Source organism: Pan troglodytes, chromosome 10 (genome assembly GCF_028858775.2).
Source record: "Pan troglodytes isolate AG18354 chromosome 10, NHGRI_mPanTro3-v2.0_pri, whole genome shotgun sequence".
Classification (NCBI taxonomy): Eukaryota; Metazoa; Chordata; class Mammalia; order Primates; family Hominidae; genus Pan; species Pan troglodytes.
Window position 1 is genome coordinate 86,205,655 of NC_072408.2, and position 19,926 is coordinate 86,225,580.

General features: G+C 37.9%; 1 protein-coding gene and 1 non-coding gene across 8 annotated transcripts in view; both read left to right on the forward strand.

The window, feature by feature from the left end:
• Positions 1-19,926, forward strand: part of SYT1 (synaptotagmin 1) — a 588,739-nt gene that overhangs the window by 546,788 nt on the left and 22,025 nt on the right. The window lies entirely within an intron of this gene.
• On the forward strand, positions 9,115-9,223 carry MIR1252 (microRNA mir-1252). The gene has a single exon (NR_106626.1). It is a non-coding gene; the product is annotated as a microRNA mir-1252 (primary transcript).

Sequence of the window (19,926 nt, forward strand, 5' to 3'; positions counted from 1 at the left end):
TCCCTGAAGCACCCTATCCCTCTGTTCTACAAATTAGCCACATGAAGAAAACTGAGAGAATAAGTTTCATGTTGCTAAAAGAGAATAATAGGCTGATCATGTATATTCACAGGGTACAAATTACATTGTCTTAATTTTGCAGCAATATGAACTATTACTAAAGAAATACCTTACTTGCCTATCCATGTATTGATTGTGTTGGAGTTCAATACAATTTTTCTCTCAGGGTCATAAAGTCATTCACAGAATCAGGGGTGTTCAAGGGCGAGAATTCAGTCATGGGTTCTTAGTTTCTGTTTCTGGTTGGGCCAGTAAAGCCCCTTCCTCATCCCTCTTTTCCACTTATCACTACAGATGCAGACTTAAAACCATGGCTTCAGGCTGTTCAAAGTCAAAAAAAAAAAAAAAGAAGAACGACAATAACAACAACAAAATAAAGCAGGTTAGACAAGCTCGTATGCATCTCAGATGAAGAACTTTCCTCTAGTAATACGCTCCTTTTCCCTAAATGTATTTACTGAAGGCCTCGTATTTTAATAAGCTATATTTTCACTGGTTTTAAAACTTCATTATTTTCACCATTATTCACATCCATTTAATGTGTTACTTTTCTATAATTAAGCATTACATTTGGCAGTTATGCCCTCAAAACTGACTATATCAACATTTAAGGTCATGTATTTGTAGGCTTATTGGGGGCTGTATCAAAAAAAAGTCACTAATGAGAGATCATCTACAAATCCAAGAAATTCAGCATGCTAGTGTAGATCTGAAAGTGTGGTTTTCATAGTGCTCCAAATATTTTCTTTTTCTGGATAACTTATTTTAAGAAGCCCTTCAGTAAACAGTTCTGATTTGACAGCAATAACCAACCACAAACACAATTAGTCAGTATATTAGATAAGCCCGAGATTGGTTGAAGAATAATGCAAACCTCAAAATAACAATGATGTAAATGACATAGAAATTTATTTCTCTGAAATATGAAATAATGTAAGATAAGCAGTCCAAAGCTGACATGGGGTCTTCATCTATCACAAGGAACCTAAGCTGCTGTCTTTCTCTTCTGCCATCCTCAGCATATGGCTTTCATGTCATGGACCTGTGTGGCACATGAGGCTCCAGACAATGAAGAGAAAAAGGGAAAAATAAGTGTGAACCTATGTCCTTTACTGAAAGTCCCACATAGTACTTCCACTTACATCTCGATGGTCATGAATCTAGTCTTGACCACCTGCAAGGGAGGCTGGGAAATGTAGTCTTTTATTCTAGGTGGCAATGTGCCCAGCTAAAAATCAGGGTGCTAAAACTAAGGGAAGGTGGTGAAATGGGTACTGAAGGAGGCAACACCTAGTTTTGGTCATGGTCAGGTTCTCTGGCTCCTTGACTTGCTATCATTGTCAGATCATACAGTGACTTAGCTTTCCATGCATATTCATATTTATTTATATAAATCAAACCTTTTGTGTTTTACTAACATAAATATAAATATTTGAAACAAACATAAATATATGTATTTACATAGAAATATATATATGTAATTGTAGAAATTTTGAAATGTAGATAATTAGAAAAAAGTGCTAAGCAATCATAAAACTCACCACCCAGAAATAAGTGCAGTTGATTTTATGGTACATTTTTCCAGGTTGATTTTCATATACACATGTGTATCTATATACTTCTCTTAATACAATTGAAACATACAAAGCACATCATTTTTAACCTCTTTTTTTTTTAGCAATGATATATTGAGGCATCCTTCTGCACCAATATTCTTTTCAACATTGTTTTAAATTGCTATAGATCATTTCATGATATCATTCCACTATTTAACCAACATCCTGTTGTTGGCATGGTGAGTCTGTACAGGTCTGAAATGTTACAGTAGATAGCTAGTCAGACATGAACAGGGCAGTAGAAAGTTTATTAAAAAGCTTTAGAGCAGAAAGAAGTAAAGTACACTTGGAAGAGGGCCACACAGGTGACTTGAGAGATCAAGTCCACAGTTTGACCTTTTGATTTGGGGTTTTATACATTGGCATGCTTCCTGGGTCTTGTGTCCCTTCTGCCATGATTCTTCCCTTGGGGTGGGCTGTCCGCATGCACAGTGGCCCGCCAGTGCTTAGGAGGAGCCACATGCACAGTGTGTTTACTGGAGTTGTATGCATGCTTACTAGAGGCACTCTTCCCTTAACAGTCAAGTGTTCCTATAAGGTAATATACCAGTTAAACTCCACCATCTTGCCTCTTAGTTTGCATGCTTCAGCCCACTCGCCCAACTCCTGAGATCTTATCAGGAAGCTGATCACTAGTCTCAGGTTTTTCTATGTATTGGGAGACTACTTTCCCTGAGGCTGGCTGCAACCAATTATTATTTTAGAGAGTCAGTTAATAATTGCCTGAGCATCATCTGTTGGTTGCCTGACATTCCTGGGTGGGGAACGGGAGGGTGGTCTCTCCTGTCCTGCTCATGTCTGACCAGCCACCTACTGTAACACTATTGTTAATCATTTTGAGTTTTTCTGTATTATAAACCACACTGCAATTAACATCTTTGTTACTAAATCTTTGTTCATATCCACAATTACTTTTAGAAGTAGTTTTTCTGATCAAATAATATGCATATCTTAAAGCTTTGATATGCCAAATTCCTCTCCAGAAAAATTAACATTTTACATTGTTACCCTACTATCTGAGTATATGCCAATACCTTTTGCCCAGCAATAAACATCATATAATTTTTTAAAATTCTTTACCGATTCAATAGACCAAAACATCAGCCTCAGGTTAACTATGCCTTTGATCACTACTGAAGTGGAACATTTCCCCTGCCTTTATATTTAGCCTTTTTTATTATTGTGGAAAGATATTAGAGGAGAGAAAGAAGCTCATGGGCTCAAATTTGGAAACACTAACTTCAGACTGAAAGGAAAAAGCCTCTGGTTCTGAAGATAAGTCATGTATGCTAACTCAGAATGGCAACATAAAAGGAGAGGTTATCCTTCCATTTCAAGAGGCAGTCAATGAAGCTGTCACCTGACCTCTTCCAATAAGGTACCCAGATATTTTCCTCCTTTGAAGAAAGAAGCCACCATGATCTTGGCTCGCATTGTGTTGAGTTTGAAGGACACTGCTTCATATGTGATTTATGGGTTTTCTCCCAGCACAGTTTTTCCCTTGACTTGACTGTCAAGCTCTTGTCTCTGCAGAGTGGCAAGTGAAAATATTCCAAGGGGCTCAAATTTAATTCAAGTAGTCAATAAACCATAAGATCTGTCTGCTCAACTATTTTCATACCAAATAGGATACTCCCCATCTAAATGTGTAACTGAGCTGAAAACAACTTTGTGCCTTTAAATATCTGATGCTGTGTCACGTTTCACTACATTTAAAGCCAATACAGTAAGTAGCCAGATCACAATATGCCAAATAGCTGTTTGTATCATTTCCTGATATTTGCTAAGTAGAGAATTTCAAATACCCTAGGCACATTCTATATGTGAATGGGATGATATATTTTCTTGCTTCTGTGTTGTATAAAATACTCTGGAGTAGTTAATTCTTTGCAAGATTTTAAACCTTTCCTCATGGTCAAAAGCTAAATCATAAATCAAGAATTAATGTAAGAGAAAGTTTGAATACTCTCTCTTAATTCCCAGTTAGATTATCAGGACAAAACTTCAGGTAATTGCATGCCTAAATAGTAAGGTACAAATAAAAACAGGAAGAAAAAAATAATCCTCTAACAGCAAAATCAAAAATTAAATATTGAACCATAACTCTCTGTTCCTCTATAAGCCTAACAGTTCTTTTCCATATATGTAAGGAAGGCAAATATGCATTTTTTGTTTACAATTTAGGCTGGGACTGCTACAGTGACTCACCTGGAGTACACCCCAATGAAAATTTAGTGGGCAATAACACAGAACACCATGCCCATAAAATTATAAAACATTATTGGGGTTTGCCCATCCTCCAATTGTCTTGCTGAAGTCTATTTTTCTTCCTCTATAGGAGAAGCTATTTAGAGTCAAGCATCATTAAATCAAAATGCAAAGGAAGGAGAAATTGAATGTGGGTTAACTGCATTCTGAATGCAACTGAACCGCAGTTGGTACAAATTACTGGCCTATAAGAATGCATTGTGCCTACCAGGAAGCAAGTATTTTGGTGAAGCCGGAGTATGGGTGTGTACCAGGAAGTGGCAGCAGATGATGATTCTGAGTGTGTTTGTGTGTGTGTATGTGTGTGTGTTGGCAGGTGGGGACACATTAGATCCTTGTATGTTGTACTAAGCAGTTGGTACTTTGTCCTGAAGCATAGCTCTCCCAGGAGAATTGCAGCTACTGTCTAGGAGGATCCCAGTCTATGCAATTTGGCACACTCTGTGTAATCTTCTCTCCTTTATCACACAAAGAAGTCCTATACCTGCAATCTTGCTAGAGAAGTAAAACCTGTATTCCTTATCAGTAGATCTACAGGGTAATAAAGGGAACACTATGATGGAAGCAGCTGTAATGGAATTGAAGACCTCTTTCTTCTTGCCATCAACTGCCTGAAGATAAAAGGAATACAATTAATATAAATAAAGGGCAGAAAGGCACTGACTCTAAGGCAATGAAATTTTGTAATAGAAATGGAAGGAAAGCAGAGACGAATGAGGGCTACAAGAATCACAACAGGCTCCTGGGAGGAGGTGATACTTGCTGTCCCTGCCAGACGTAAAGCATAATTTTCAGGGTCCTCAAGAATTAAGTGGCAATAGGACTCAAAAAACCATTTCTCCAGTAGGAATATAGTGATGTGCAAAACAGACAAATCTCTGGTCTCATGGCTCACCACAGAAAACACAGGTACTTGTATTTTTTTGCAGGGCCTTGTTAGGTTACCTGTACCCAAAGGATTTAGGTAACTCTTCCTTTATATATTTTCCATTTTATTTATTTATTTATATGGAATTATTTGCTTGCTTATTTACAATGTTTGTTTGTTTAAATTATAAAAGTAATATGTGTTTATGGCAGAGAAGTAAAAACAGACCAGAAGTATAAAGTTTCTCTCTCCCCTGCCCTACCCAGTCCTTCCATTAAGGGATAACCAATGTTAAAGTGTTGCATGTGCATCCTTTCAGAAATTTTTCATACATGTGCAAGCATAGATTTATGTTATATATAAATATTATCATACTATTTTACTTTTTCATGTAACTGCTGTAGTGATAGCACCATAATGCTAGTATAAAAGGGACTCCACCAGGGCAATCTGGTTGGAAAGAGGGTCTTGAAGCTCCATTGCAAAACACTTATGTAAAATAGAATATCAATTGTTCATATCAAAGAAAGGAATGTGCTGGAAAGTGGAGACAGTAAAGCCCCAGCAAGTAATTCCTTGGTTTTACCACTTAAACATTTTTGCATGATAGCACATAAATAGCTGCCTATGATTCCCTTGAGTGAATGGACCATAATTTCTTGATCATTCCCCAACAGTAGACGTGCAGATTATATGTAGAGTTTTTGCCTTCATAAACAATACTATTTTGAATCCCTTTGTACAAAGCTTATACTTAGGCAAGGGAACCTATAACATAATTCCTATAAGCAGAATTCCTGACTGAAAGGGAATATGCCTTTTAAATGTTAATAGATGTTGCCAAAATTAAGCCAATTTTCCAGTTTGCAGTTAATGGGAGAGGACGTTGTTTTTTTAAGGCTTTCCTTGTAGAAAGAAAGTGCTGAGTAATGTGGCCACAGAACTAGTTCTGCTAGCTTAAGTTTCAAAGTCTACCTACCCATTTGCAACTAGGATCCAAGCCAGGCTTTACATGTTCAGCTTTCTCTGAGCTTTTGATAACGAAGCTGTTTACATTAGTAATCCAGCTAAACTGTGGAGTGGCATAGTCCCATTTACATTGAGAATCATTTTTGTTTTGGCTTGTGGGAGTGTAAATTACTATTAAAGGAGTTCCATTTCAAATCCAAAGAACATTCTATTGAGAAGAAAACTAATAAGAGAGAGGGAGCCACGAAGGCCAAGTCTGAGCTGCTGACAGCAATGCAGATAGAAAGAAACAAGGCAAGGCAGAGAAACAAGTTCAGGGAATTGAATAAAAAACGGTGTCACAGTCACATGATCACAGTCATATGATCATGAAACAAAAGGTATGGTAGATATTTGCCTGGAAGTCCCTTAGGAAATGATGGCAGCAAGACCAGACGGCAAAAACAAAAAGTTGAACATCTTTGCCATTTTCATTTCATGTCCAAATGCTTCTTAGAAACATACAACCTTATCGGCATTAACATTTTGACATTTTATGTATAGATCCTCTTCTAAATAGAGTTTAGGTTTATATTCATATTATTGTAGTAAAATAACAGATGATCACTATTTTTTCAAAGATTAAAAAATATGACTCAGAAAAATGCGAGCATTGGTAATTTAGTTTTGGGCTTTGTCAAATATCTTTTAAAAAACTCAGCTAATAATACACTAAGGCTTCTCATACATAATTTATATTGTTGATTAAAACATAAGAATGGAAGGAAAAGGCTGAGTCTAATTTTTTTGCTAAAAGAATGAGTAAAAAGTAATCAGCCATGTTAATATTTCAAACAGCAAACTATTTGAAATGCATTTCTGCTTTGAAAGGAAAATTTGAGATGAACAAGTTCTATTATACACTATTGATAAAGAAAGAAGATATAAAAGATACAATACACTCTTAAAAATGATTGCACTTTCAAGGAAACATAAAAGAATAGCTTCTTTTTTGGCCAGTAAGAAAACTGAAGCCCTGTGTAGTCATAAATAGCAAAAATACAACGAAAATCCTAATATGTGTGTGTGTGTGTTTTCTCTTCTTCAAGATTCCTATAATATCTAACAATGATATATTTGTAACTTACTCTGAATTGCAAAGCATGTATCAATTGTCAGTTATCAAAAGTGTCTCTGAAAATTTGAGGTAGCAAAAAACAAAGAAACAATAAACATGTTCATTTAGTCTTCCCTGCTTTTACAATTTGTCACTGAAACCTGTGTCTTCCTCCTAATCATGTTTTCTTAAATTGTACTTTTATTTAGGATTTGGTGATTGAGAGTTTGCGTTTTCTGTTTGCTAGTTGATTGGTTAGGTGGCCAGGTGGTTGGTTTCTCTTCATCCAATTGCATACAATGTATTTCTAAAAGGATTTTTAAGGAAATGTGGAATATCATGTAGTAATATGCCCTGTTGCTCATTCCTCCTAAATCTCTCTCTTATCTCCACCTCTGCCTCCTTTCCCGCGGCCTGCCTTGGTTTAGGCCCTCACCACTTCTCTACTGATGACAACAGCCTCTCAAAGCCCAGCCCCCTTGGCTCCTGCCTTGACGTTACTGCCAATGGCCTCATCCTAAAGCAAAAATCTCATTATGCCTCTCTCCTGTTTAAAATATTTAATTGGTTTTAATTAGCTTCTCACTACCTTCATGATGAAATTCGAATTCCTTAGAATGCTCTGCAAGCCCTTTCATGACAAGGCCCAGGCCTGCCTCTCCAAATGGCATCACTTGTAAATGGCATCATTTACCCTATGCCCCAGCAGTAATAACACTATGCATTCACACAGGGGAGGTTTTGTGGGTGTCAGTGCTCTCCCTGAACTGTCATCATAGTATACCCCCACTCCCACCCCCCACTTCAACCTGGAGAACCTCTAAAGTTGTGCTTTTCTGTTTTTCTTTTGCATATCATGTCCTGAGAATCTTGTTAAAAAGACTTTACTTCTGTGGGCCTAAGATGGGGCCCGACGTTCTGCATTTCTAATCAGTTCCCAGGCAATGCTGGGAACACATATTGAAGACAAAGCTGAAAAACCTTACTCTACCATCACTCCCTCTGTGAAAAACTCTCCTGCAAAGCTGATCTACACAAAGCATCCTCTTTCTAATGTTTATGACTTGTATATAGAACATGTACAGGTCTTCTTAGATGTCTCACGCCTTATTTAATTACTTGGTTATAGATCTGTCCGTGTAATCACTTGTCCATCATCAAGGGCTGGAACAGTGACTGCTGCTCCTTGTAGTCCCAGCGCTAACATTTGGTCCAGATGTATAGGAATTTCCTAGAAGTATTTTGCATGGAAATTAGCGAAAATTTTTCACTTGGTGCCCGAATGATCATTTGATAAGGTGTTGTTAAAAATGTCCACTGGATGGAAGGTTACACTAACTTTTTAGCTCTCAAATTCATGGTTTTTCTTTATGTTATTGACAATCTCTCCAGTGGGGTTTTGGTTAGGGGGAGGCTTAAAAGTAATTGATTTATGATTCTTTTAACCAACATGTAAGTCAAGAGGCTGGCCAAGAGTTTGAAGAGCCCAAACCTGTTAGACAGTAAACCAATTATCTTTGTGGCCTTGTGGGTGACTTCACCACCCCCACTGCATAGCACAGCCCTGCCTGTTTCCAAAACACCTGGCCTTGCACAAAAGAATGAAGAAAGAGCCAAGGCACAGAGAATATTCTCCAGCAGAGAGTTTGGGCAAGAAGTCTTAAAGATGTCTGAGTAGAGAGACAATTAGTGGAAACAAACATCTGTCCAAGGTTTCTCCCATCATGTCATGAACTTGACAAGAAAGGCCAGCAGTAACTCTTCCAACCGTGGTAACCAATGGCCCTGAAATTTGTTCAATATCAGGTATATCAGAGCCTGAGAGATAAGAGTGGTTTTCAATGCTGTATGCACATTAGAATCACCTGGGAAGTGATATTTGTAAAATATGAACACCTGAGGCCCCACCCCAGAACATCTAATTCAGAATTTCTGGGGGAATGGCCAAGGGGTCAGTAGATTTTAAAACTCAGGTGATTATACTGTGAAGCCAGAGTTAACAACCACTGATAGAGGGTAGTACATTCTTCCCCTATGGGTGCCTCAGAAGTGAACATCTACCTTCAGCTTACACATCCCACTAATTGGCCACTGAGTCTTACTTATTTTAGGCAAAATGAAACCAATAGAAAGTTTTGCCTTTTCTCTATGTAGAAGGGACTAATGATTCTATAAGAATTTTTAAATTCCTACTCACATTTCCCATCACACAGTTGTTGAGAAATTGGTAAGTTGAGAAAAAATGTGAGGTGTAGAAAGAAGGAAGTTGAATTCATTTAGAAAAGAGAATTCCAAATGAGCTTAATTTCCTTTTTTCTAAATCTTAATAATCTACCTTGCTTTTCTTCTCCTTCCACTGCACCCTTTCTCCATGAATTCATCAGTCATAGTGGTAAGCTCACAGTATCCGGCAGCAGGTCAGGTGGGATCACACTGGCTAACAAAGGATCTGAGGGTACAATGCAGAAGTTGCCAGATAATGGGATTCACTTACATTTCTAAGCATAGACTTCTCCAGTGTTGGCTGTTACACTGCCCAATGTGGAAAAGCACTGCTTTATCTACATGGCAAGTGCTTCATGCATTTTAGTTGAATCTGACTCGGAGTACCTCAATTTTTTTAATGAAATATTTGAGGTCTACAATGGTAAGTATAAATAATAATATAATGAAGACTCTTGTACCTATCACACTAAAGAAATAAAGCCTAACATCTATAATCAAAATAGCCTATGTCCTCTTTATCTCCTTTCTCTCATTCTCTCCTCAGAGGTAACTGTTACCTTGAATTTATGATTCCCAACCCTGTTTTCTCATTTTGTTTGTCATTCCAATGTATGTTTTTATGACACACACAGTTTTGGTTTTGTATGTTTTCAGCCATATAAATGGCACTTTACTGTATGTATTTTGTGCATTTTCAAGCTTTATATAAATTGTATCATATATCCTTCTGCAACTTGACTCCATATTTCATTCTTGGGATGTATCCGTGTTGATTAAAGTAACGTTGTTACTTTTTATTGCTGTATAACATGCCGTGGTAGGTAAATACCCCAGTTGGTCAGCTAATGGATTTTTGAATTGTTTCTAATCTCTTGCTGTCACAGACAATACAACATAGCTCCTTGTGCAAATGTGGGTGAGTATTTCTAGATATTTACATAAGAGTGGGATTGCTGGAATGTAGGGTATGCACAATTTTTAAATTTCCTAGATGTATTAAATAACACCCCAACCAGAAGTGTGTGAGCTTTCCTATTGCTCATATCCTTGCCACGTTGGCACTGTTAGACTTTTAAATGTTCCGCCAATTTTAACTGGTGAGTTTTCCCTTAAAAACCCTGAAGAGGGCAGCATATCCTGGTAATTGCTGCTTCTTATACCTGCATTCCAGTTTATGGGTCCCTCCCTTCTTTACTGGTTGAAATCCTTTGACCTTCTCAGTTACTCTTCAACCCACTCTCTCACCTCAGTCAGCTCTGGGCAGTATCTTAGAAGGACAGACAATATAACACTATCTCAAAGCTGAAAGTTACCTCCAGCTTTTTCATTCCACATTCCTGGCACACTTCTGTCCTCTGACAAGGAGGAGGTAGGGAAACAGAAACAAGTCAGTCTGGAATTAAAACACTTTTTCCAGTTCAAAGTAGCACAAGAGAGATATGATGTGAGTAGAGAGTAGTCTTCCACCATTCTAAAGCAGTGGTTTGTAATCTAAATAGAAGGGCATTGCACACTATCAAAAACTATGCTTATGTAAATGGGAGAAATACTGAGAAGTAGGAAAAAGTATTGCAAAGTGGTAGTAGCATTGTTTTTCTTCTAGAATAAAAGATATTTACTCTTTGCCTTCTCAGTTACATTGTTCCTGGTTCCCTAAGGAAAAAAAAAGTGTTCAGCTTCAGAACATCTCCTAGAATTTCTCTCGTATAATACCAAGCTAAAGTCCTGCCACTTCCAGAGTTCCACAGTGGGAATGCAACCTTCACAAAGATGCTTTCCTTTAAACAAAGCAGATGTGAAATTGAGCCATGCTTAAAGATTTGACATGGCTGCTTTAGGAGCGAATTTATTGTTAGTACTTTCAAAGTAGACCTAAAAACACCACTCTGCTTTTTTTATTCCTGAACTGGATTTTAAGATCATATTGCTTTAAAATAAATGAATGAATAAATAATAAAATTTTATTTTGGGGAGGAGGAAGTAGAAAAATAAATATGAATTGTTTTGGAATTGATTGCTGTTTTGAGTTATTAAATCATTTTCCCATCCATTGTGGTAGATGAAACTTCCTCCAAATGAGATCTGCTGCTTTTTCATTACTGTCTTGAACTCTTTTATATGCTGGTGTGTTTTATAAATTTCTAAGGTGCGCCATTTAGAGAGTCTGTGCTTCTGAACTGTTTGACCATAGTTTCCTTGTTCAAGGAACACCTCACTGGAGTTCAAAGGTCACACTTTGGAAAAATGCTAGCATAGCTATTCTAAAGGTGGCTACACCATCATTACTAACCATTCTGGCCAGAAATTCACAAGACCCAATTATATGTCATCTTGACTGAAATTCTTTCATGATAGAATATCTGTCTTGACATGTTGGTTGGTATACATATTGCTCTTGCATTGAATGCTGTTATGGAGACATTTGAAGTCAGGCTAATTTTTGCTTTATCCAATGTGACACTTTTTTTGCTTTTTTGGTTTTTGTTTTTTTTTTTATTGTTGGTGGTGGTGGGTTTTTTTGTTTGTTTGTTTTCTCAAATTCCCAAGGAATGTCTTTATACTTGAATTTTAAGTGTTCAATCAGGGCTGTGTTAAGCATTCTGTTATCAGTATTTCCTAGAACATGGTATGTTCTTTCAATCTATAAATGTGGTTATTCTTTCCCTTTAGTGAAATTTCCTTGTGTGGTATTTGTGAATACTTTTCCTGTTCCATTTATTGAAACTTCTCCTTCAGGGACATCAATTTCCTCATGTTAAGTGCTTTTGAACTCCAATCTGTCACCTTCTAATTCCTTTGGTTCCCTTGTATTTACAAGCCATTCCTCGAGGCCGGTAATTTTATTTGCAGCCATGTTTATTTTGTTCCTTGCTCTGTCACCTTTTAAAAATTCACTCTATAATATTGTTTTTGTACTCAGCCTCCTTAGTTCTGTAACCTTCCTGGAGTTCTGTCAACTCATCTTTGAGCTCTTGTTTTTCTGAGTTCATGTTCTCATTAACTTGATTCATAGTACAAAGCACTTCTGAGGAGTTTTGTTTTGTTCTTTGGACTATGTTTTCTTTAAAAGAGGGAGTTTCATCTTTCTTTTGCATGCTATGTTCCTTTCTTTTAAGGTTGATTGGTTTTGTTTATTTTCATTTGGGAGCATTGCCTTAGCATATTTGGATGTTTGTCACTGATTTCCCCCATCTTATTCATACCTAAACAGCTTTATCCGGATCTTCTCTGTTCTATCTAGTATAGGTGACTTATTGACTCAATTTCCATAGACTCTAACTTTTTTCCCCAAAGCTATGGTTAAAGAACTTGATTTTGGATACCATCCACTTAACTGCAGCCTAAGGAAATGGTGCAGGGAGTAGAGAGGGAAGGGAAAGGTCTGCTGAAGCTGTGTGACATCTGAGTTAGAACTCCTGGGCTCTGCACTTTTGGTTGCTCGCGCTCTCTCTCTCTCTCTCTCTCTCTCTCTCTCTCTCTCTCTCTGGGATTTGTTAGATACTTTGAACTACATTTTAATCCCTCTCTTTAATCAGAATACATATCCATCCTGAAGCGGAACACTCTAGGATTTTTAAAAATCATTCAGCAAATTTTTATTGAGCCCCTCTCCTTTGCAAGGCACATTCTAATCTAGGTGCTAGAAATAAGCTGTGTGAACAAATGAGACAAGATTCCCCTTTCTAATGAGTTTATATGCAATGTGGTATCTTTACTGATACATGCTCTGTCAGAAAGAAGCAGCCCACTTCTGTCCAATAGCCAATCCACTACCCTTCAGACAAAAATGAGAAAAATAAGGATAGTCATTTAGTTAGTTTCTCTCCAGATCTGAAGACTATAGTGAGGTCTTGAGAGTTCAGTAATTCACCAGTAAGGTTCCAGGGGCAGGAAGGGAGTTCAGGGTTAGAAGCTACACTGTGCCACTCCAAGATCTGTTCTTTTGTGAGCCAGCATTGTATGTGCGTGTGTGTGTCTGTGCGCCCACACGTGTGCACACATGTGCATGCATGCTTTGTTTTGTTTTAATGTCCATATTATTAGGTTACAGTCTTTTCCTTATTTCATTGCTGACTTATTACTAGAAAGGAGGGAGCTAGTGGTTTTCATTGTTGGTATCCCTTGTTTTTAGTTCTGAGAGAAAGAGAAAGAGAGAGACTCTATAATCTGCTTTCATTCTATCACCTGAGGCTGGAGGCCTCAACTAGTTCTTTTAACTCTAATTAAGCCTTAGAGTCTGCAAGTATAAGACTGCTATGAAGTAGCTCTGCCCTCAGAATTTTGTAAGTACTTTAAGACACAGACAAACACACACACACATAACAAAACAAAACAAAAACATAAAGCTGAGGTGGTTTGGTTGGGTTCTTTGCCAGGTTAGCCTCTTACTCTTGGCTAAAAAACATTTCAAGGACTTAAACTGTGGAATAATTCTAAGAAATTGCTTAGTCTTATCCCTGGACACTGCAAAATGGATTGCCTCAGATCTAAGAAACCCATTTATCAGAAAAATTCTTCAATTTCATGATATGTTATGGTCGAGATGTTATTGCACAATCCCACAGAAATCTAGTCCCTCTCCTAAATATGCCGAACACCTGTACAGATGGAGGCAAGCAGAGAGAGGAAGTGAGAGTGAACACTTGTTCCTGAAATCTCCCAAGATACCGGCTCTGGGTTAGCATTAGAAGGCCTAAGCACCTGGATCTATTAACCTAAATAGAAAAAAGAAATAACCAACAAGTATTTGGTTATTTCTTTTTTCTATTTAGGTTAATAGATGGAGCGTTACCTAAAAATGAGATGAAGCATCACCTACAAATGTCCCTCAAACAAGTCATACTTAGTTCAGATTATAAAGAGAGTATTTGATAAATGCTGTACGTATAAGGGAATTCGAATGGCACTAGCTTACAGCTTCTTGTGTCACTACCATGCCTCTAATGCAATTTCCCCCATCTAGAAATGTAATCTTCAGCCAGTTGCCTTGAAAGCTGGTTACCGTGGAGATGATTATCAGTATTATGATGACCTATTTAGAAGAATTTCTGCATCACCAGAAAACAAATAACCACAGAGAGAGCCTTTCAAATGAATCATGCTCTTTCTCTGAAAGTGCCTTTACAAACAAATGCCATGGATGTATTGTGTATGTGTGCTGTGTGTGGATTTGTTCATTATTTGTATTTGCAAAGGTTTTAGTGAAATTCCAGTTGTCTTTAGGCATGCCAAGAGTAGAGAGGGTAGTACAAACAACAGGCATAAGCATATAGACATCTGTCCTCTTCCTACAATTTGAAATGCATGGCCATGGCTGTATTGATTTCTCAGCAATGTTAACATTTCTTTCATTTGTACAGTTTTTCTTGCTCATCCACTGCTTTTTGAGGCTTTTTAAGGACTGCTGGAATGTGGTTGGCAGGTGGTTGGTAAAGACTGGTTTTTACAAACTGATTGGCCATTAATAGCTCCTAGACACATTATGACTACTTGATGGCTATTTTGATTTTCTCAAAATTATGTCATGAAATATTCTCTTAACTTCTGTTTGGTCTCCCATTTTTCTATAAAATAGTTTTGTGTGTGATTGTATGCAGACCTAGTGCTTTTTTTTTTTAAGTTTTTAAATTTGTTATCCATTAATCATTGCCCTGCTCCTTATAGGAAAGACTGATTTTCAGCTGCTGCCCTTTTTGGTTTTGTTTTGCTTTTGATTTTTCTTCTTCTTTTTTTTTTTTTTTTTTTTTTTTTGAGACATTTAATTTGAACTTGTAAAAATTTCAGTGACAAAAATTAAACCTTTATTATGTTCATAGAAGCAGCAAATAACAATATAAGCCAAATGTTACCCCAAAGAGGTCAAACAGATCTAATATTTTCCTTCCAGTCTATGAAGGTCGTGTATTATGGCATTTTTATATTTGTTCTTATTGTATTTTCAGGCCCACTCCTTTTTCTACTCTCATCCTTCCACCCACTGTCACTTCTTCTAAGGTAATGGCAGGAATGTTCATATTTTCTGCTGTTATTTCATATCATCTAGCAAAGTGCTGGATAATCGATGTTTAATAAACCTGACCCCTCATATAACCTCAAAAGTTTCAAAAGTTCTTTAACCAGATAAACTCCATTTTTGTCTGTTCATGTTCACAATGGCCTTCCAGTCTAGGAATCTCCATTTTTTAAACCATGTACAGGCAGTCTGTTTTCCACAGAACATTTTGGGTTTAAGTCAATTAACTAATTTTGGCCCCATTTTCAATTTCTATACCATAGACTTGTCCTTATGCCCGAAATCACATTGCTCTGAACTGAGGGCAAATATCAAATTCATATTAATCACCTCACTAATATTCTTAGGCTGGTCTAAATGCTATGTAAATCCCAATAAAAATCTTACTGTGAAAAAATTTTCTTCAACTAAATATAACTCTTTCTCTTTCAATATTTTTTAGAAGGAAGTACATTGACATTTTAATTAACAAGTTCTTACTTAAATTTTAACTCCAAAGAGTCTAGCACAATATATTTAAGTAGTCAACTACACAGTCAGTATAAAATGTTGACTTCTGTCCATCTAACACAGTTGTATAGGAACGGTTTTACCTGCAAAGCACTAATAATGCTTATTGGCGTATGGCCTTTGACTCATTTATACCATTTCCTAAAAGAGGCATGAAGGACACAGAGAGCTTTTCCATGTAACTCAGAGCCCATAAATGGTAGCTCCTCTTAGAATATTATGTCTATTCTCTTATTCAATTATTCAATAAAGATTGTTAACTCTCCCTCTAAAGTGGCCTTCAAATTAAGTAACAAGTTGTGAGTTGTTTGAAGCATATTCACATCCAGCACTGTTTGATTAAAAAAAAAAATTGCCTTTCTGAAACCAGACTTGGAGTCCTAATCACCCAGAATAGTTCCAGACAAGATTCAGAATCAGACCTCTGACTCTGCCCAACAATTCCACTAAATTAATTCACTCTGCACTCTCTTGGATGGATTTGGAAGGCAAATCATGAGCTTGCTTTAGAGTATTTCCTCTTTGTCTAATCTTCACTCCTAGAAATGATAGTGCTTAGCATTTAGCACTTGCAATCCTTCCCACCCTGAAGCTAAACTGGGAAGAATGAGAGCAGAGTGTTCTAACCTTATTCATACCACAGGCAATTATTCAAGGAAAAAAAAAACATATTTCACAGCCTTTAATTAGATAAACTTGCTTTGTGAATAGAACACAATCTTCAGAAGAATGATGTGGAATAACTTTTCTCCAGAAACATTCCATGGCTTTATTCCCTCTTCTCTAAGAAAATTCATGTCCTTAACTGCTAGCTATCCAAAGCAAATCATTAACACCCCATGTGTCTTGCAATATTGTATGATAGCAATTATCTAATATTGATAACCTGCAGAACTGCTCACTCCAGGAAGCTATCAAAAAAATGATAAGCCAAGTGAAAAAAGTACAGCCACACAACAGAATGTTAATATTTATGTTTCTAATAACATTTTTTAAAAAGGTTTCTAATTAATGTAAATATATTATGATATGGTTTGGCTGTGTCCCCACCTAAAATCTCATCTTGAATTCCAGTCCCCATAATCCCCACATGTCAAGGGTGGGACCAGGTGAAGGTAATTGAATCATGGGGGGAGTTTCCCCCATGCTGTCCTCATGACAGTGAGTGAGTCTCAAGATATCTGACGGTTTTATAAGCATCTGACATTTCCCCTGCTTACAATTCTCCTTCCTGCCACCGTGTGAAGAAGGACGTATTTGCTTCCCCTTCTGCCATGATTGTAAGTTTCCTGAGGCCTCCCTAAGCCATGCTGAACTGTCAGTCAATTAAACCTCTTTCCTTTATAAATTACCCAGTCTCAGGTATGTCTTCATTAGCAGTGTGAAAACAGACTAATACATATTAACTCACTACAGTTATTCCCGCTAATAATTTTTGTCATGTTCTATCCAATCTGGAACAGTACCTGTTAGGGTATTCCTGATGAGAAGCTCAGGGAGGGCACTGCTGGATAAATCAGCTGTTTACAAGTTTCATTCACCATTATGTTAGTGTTCAGTGAGTAAACTATGCCATTTAAGATTTCCAGGGACAATTCTTATGGGGCTGTGCCCAAGAAGTCCCCATAAGGTTTAGCGCCCTCACTCCAACATGCTGAGAGAATAAACCAAAAATCATGTATTCATTAAAGAAGTGATCATTGAGGACCCACTGTGTGCCATCAGGTTCTCAGCTAGTGCTAAAGATATGGTGGGAAGAAAACAATAAAAACGGAAATGGTTCCTGTCTTTTGAGGCTTAGAGATTAGGAGGGAAAAAGACATTTATAAGTCACACAAATAGAAAGAATGAATTGGCATTTTATAAGAATTATGAAAGGAAACTCTGCTTTAGAATGAGGAGTCAAAGGAGTTTCTGTGAATAAATGATGTTGGAGCTGAGCTTAATTGAAGAGGTATGGGAAAGGGACATGAGGAGGAGGCATCCCAGGCATGAGGCATGAGGAGTGGAACACATTCAAAGGGCTAAAAGGTCACTGAGGCTGGAATGGAGGCAGCAAGTGGGAGCGTCCTGAGAGAAGAAACTGGAGAGGTAGAGTAGGAGCCAGATCATTCAGGCTCTATTTTTCTAGCTCAGACATGTCTGCATTTAACTTATGGTATAATTACTGGATTAAAAACAATATAAGGAGTTATACAATGTTTTAATCCTTCTTTATACAATGTATATAATCTACGTTGATAATGCTTATGAATGTTGAATTACAATGAATGTTCAAAGTCACAGGACTTCTGTGATAACTAATATTAACTGTGTGACTGTGGAGTGATAACTTTTAGTCTTAAGTACCTCATCTGTAAAATGAAGGTCATAGTACCTACCTCTCAGGGTAGCCACTAAGTCTTCATAGATAAATTGGAGAGACTGGATGGTACAGTGCCTTGTCAAAGCCTTTGAAAAATTAGAAGAAATATGCAGCACAGCCCTTATACCTGGGAAAGAATGAACCCTATCCTGGAACCCAGAGTTTAGAGGGCCCTATTCTGGTCCTTGCCTAGCTACACTCTCAAAGGGTGGAGAGTCTTCAAGTCCAACAGAATATACTCACCTGGAGGCCACACTGAACTCTGTATTCTAGATGATGCTCTGGATACCTGAGACCCCAAAGTTTCCTACCAAAATGATCCCATGATGATTCACGAGGCCTTTAAGTGTCTTTTCCCCAAGCATGCACCATCTGAAGACAGATGCATACCCCATGTCTGAGGGGTGGCTAGGGAGCAGTGGTGAATAGAACTTGTACATACAGGCAGAGTGTCCTCAAATGTATATGTGAAACTTCTTGCAATGCACGTTGTAGCTCAGTGTGAGAAGAGGAGGGGGACGGGACAGGGCCAGAAATAAACTTTACCCACACTACCAGGTTCTATGGTGGGACCACAATCTGAGAATTATAAATGTAAAGCTGGATTCTCTGGTCATTATTAACATTTATTTGTCAAGATACGAGAACAGAAAATACCTATTGCCTTAGTCCACTTGCATTGCTATAAAGGAATACCTGAGGCTGGGTAATTTATAAAGAAAAGTGGTTTATTTGGCTCATGGTTCCATAGGCTGGACAAGAAGCATAGTGCCAGCATCTGCTTCTGCTGAGGACCTCAGGAAGCTTCCAATTGTAGTAGAAGAAAGGGAGCAGGAATCACACGACAAGAGAAGGTGCAAGAGAGAGAGTGGGAGGAAAGTGCCAGGCTCTTTTTAAAACTCAAATTTCTTGGGAACTGATAGAGCAAGAACTCACTCATTACCATAGGATGACACCAAGTCATTCATGAGGGATCCACCCCCATGACCCCATGACCAAAACACCTCCCACTGGGACCCACCTCCAGCATTGGGGATCAAATTTCAATACAAAATTTGGAGGGGACAAATATCCAAACTATGTCACATATGTTAACAGTTGGATTTTTTGTTTTTGTTTTTGAAATGGAGTCTCGCTCTGTTGCCCAGGCTGGAGTGCAGTGGTGTGATCTCGGCTCACTGCAACCTCCACCTCCCAGGTTCAAGCGATTCTCCTGCCTCAGCCTCCCACATAGCTGGAACTACAGGCACCAGCCACCACACCTGGCAAATTTTTGTATTTTTATTAGAGAGATGGGGTTTCACCATGTTGACCAGGCTGGTCTTGAACTTCTGGCCTCAAGTGATACGCCTGTCTCGGCCTCCCAAACTGTGGGGATTACAGGCCACCATGCCCAGCCTGGATTTTTATTATGATTTTTTTGTTTGTTTGTTTTTGTTTTTTGAGCTGGAGTCTCGTTCTGTCACCCAGGATGGAGTGCAGTGACGCGATCTCGGCTCACTGCAAGCTCCGCCTCCCGTGCTCACGCCATTCTCCTGCCTCTGCCTCCCGAGTAGCTGGGACTACAGGCACCCACCACCACGCCCTGCTAATTTTTTTGTATTTTTAGTAGAGACGGGGTTTCACCGTGTTAGCCAGGATGGTCTTCATCTCCTGACCTCGTGGATTTTTAATTTATAACTTTTAACAATTAGACATATGGCACCTGGACTTGGATTTGTAGTGTTAATCTGGGCAAGTAAAACAGGGAGGTCTGAGCCTGTGATTTACAAAAGTCTACATATCAGAGAATTCCATTTCATTTAAACCATCTTAAGATATATGGATTTCCTATTTATGAAAATCACATTAGGTTAATCACGAATTTCCATTATGCACAGGAAGACTAGAGAAAGCCAAGGGAAATAGTAAGTTCAAAGGAAGACAGTCCCTCTA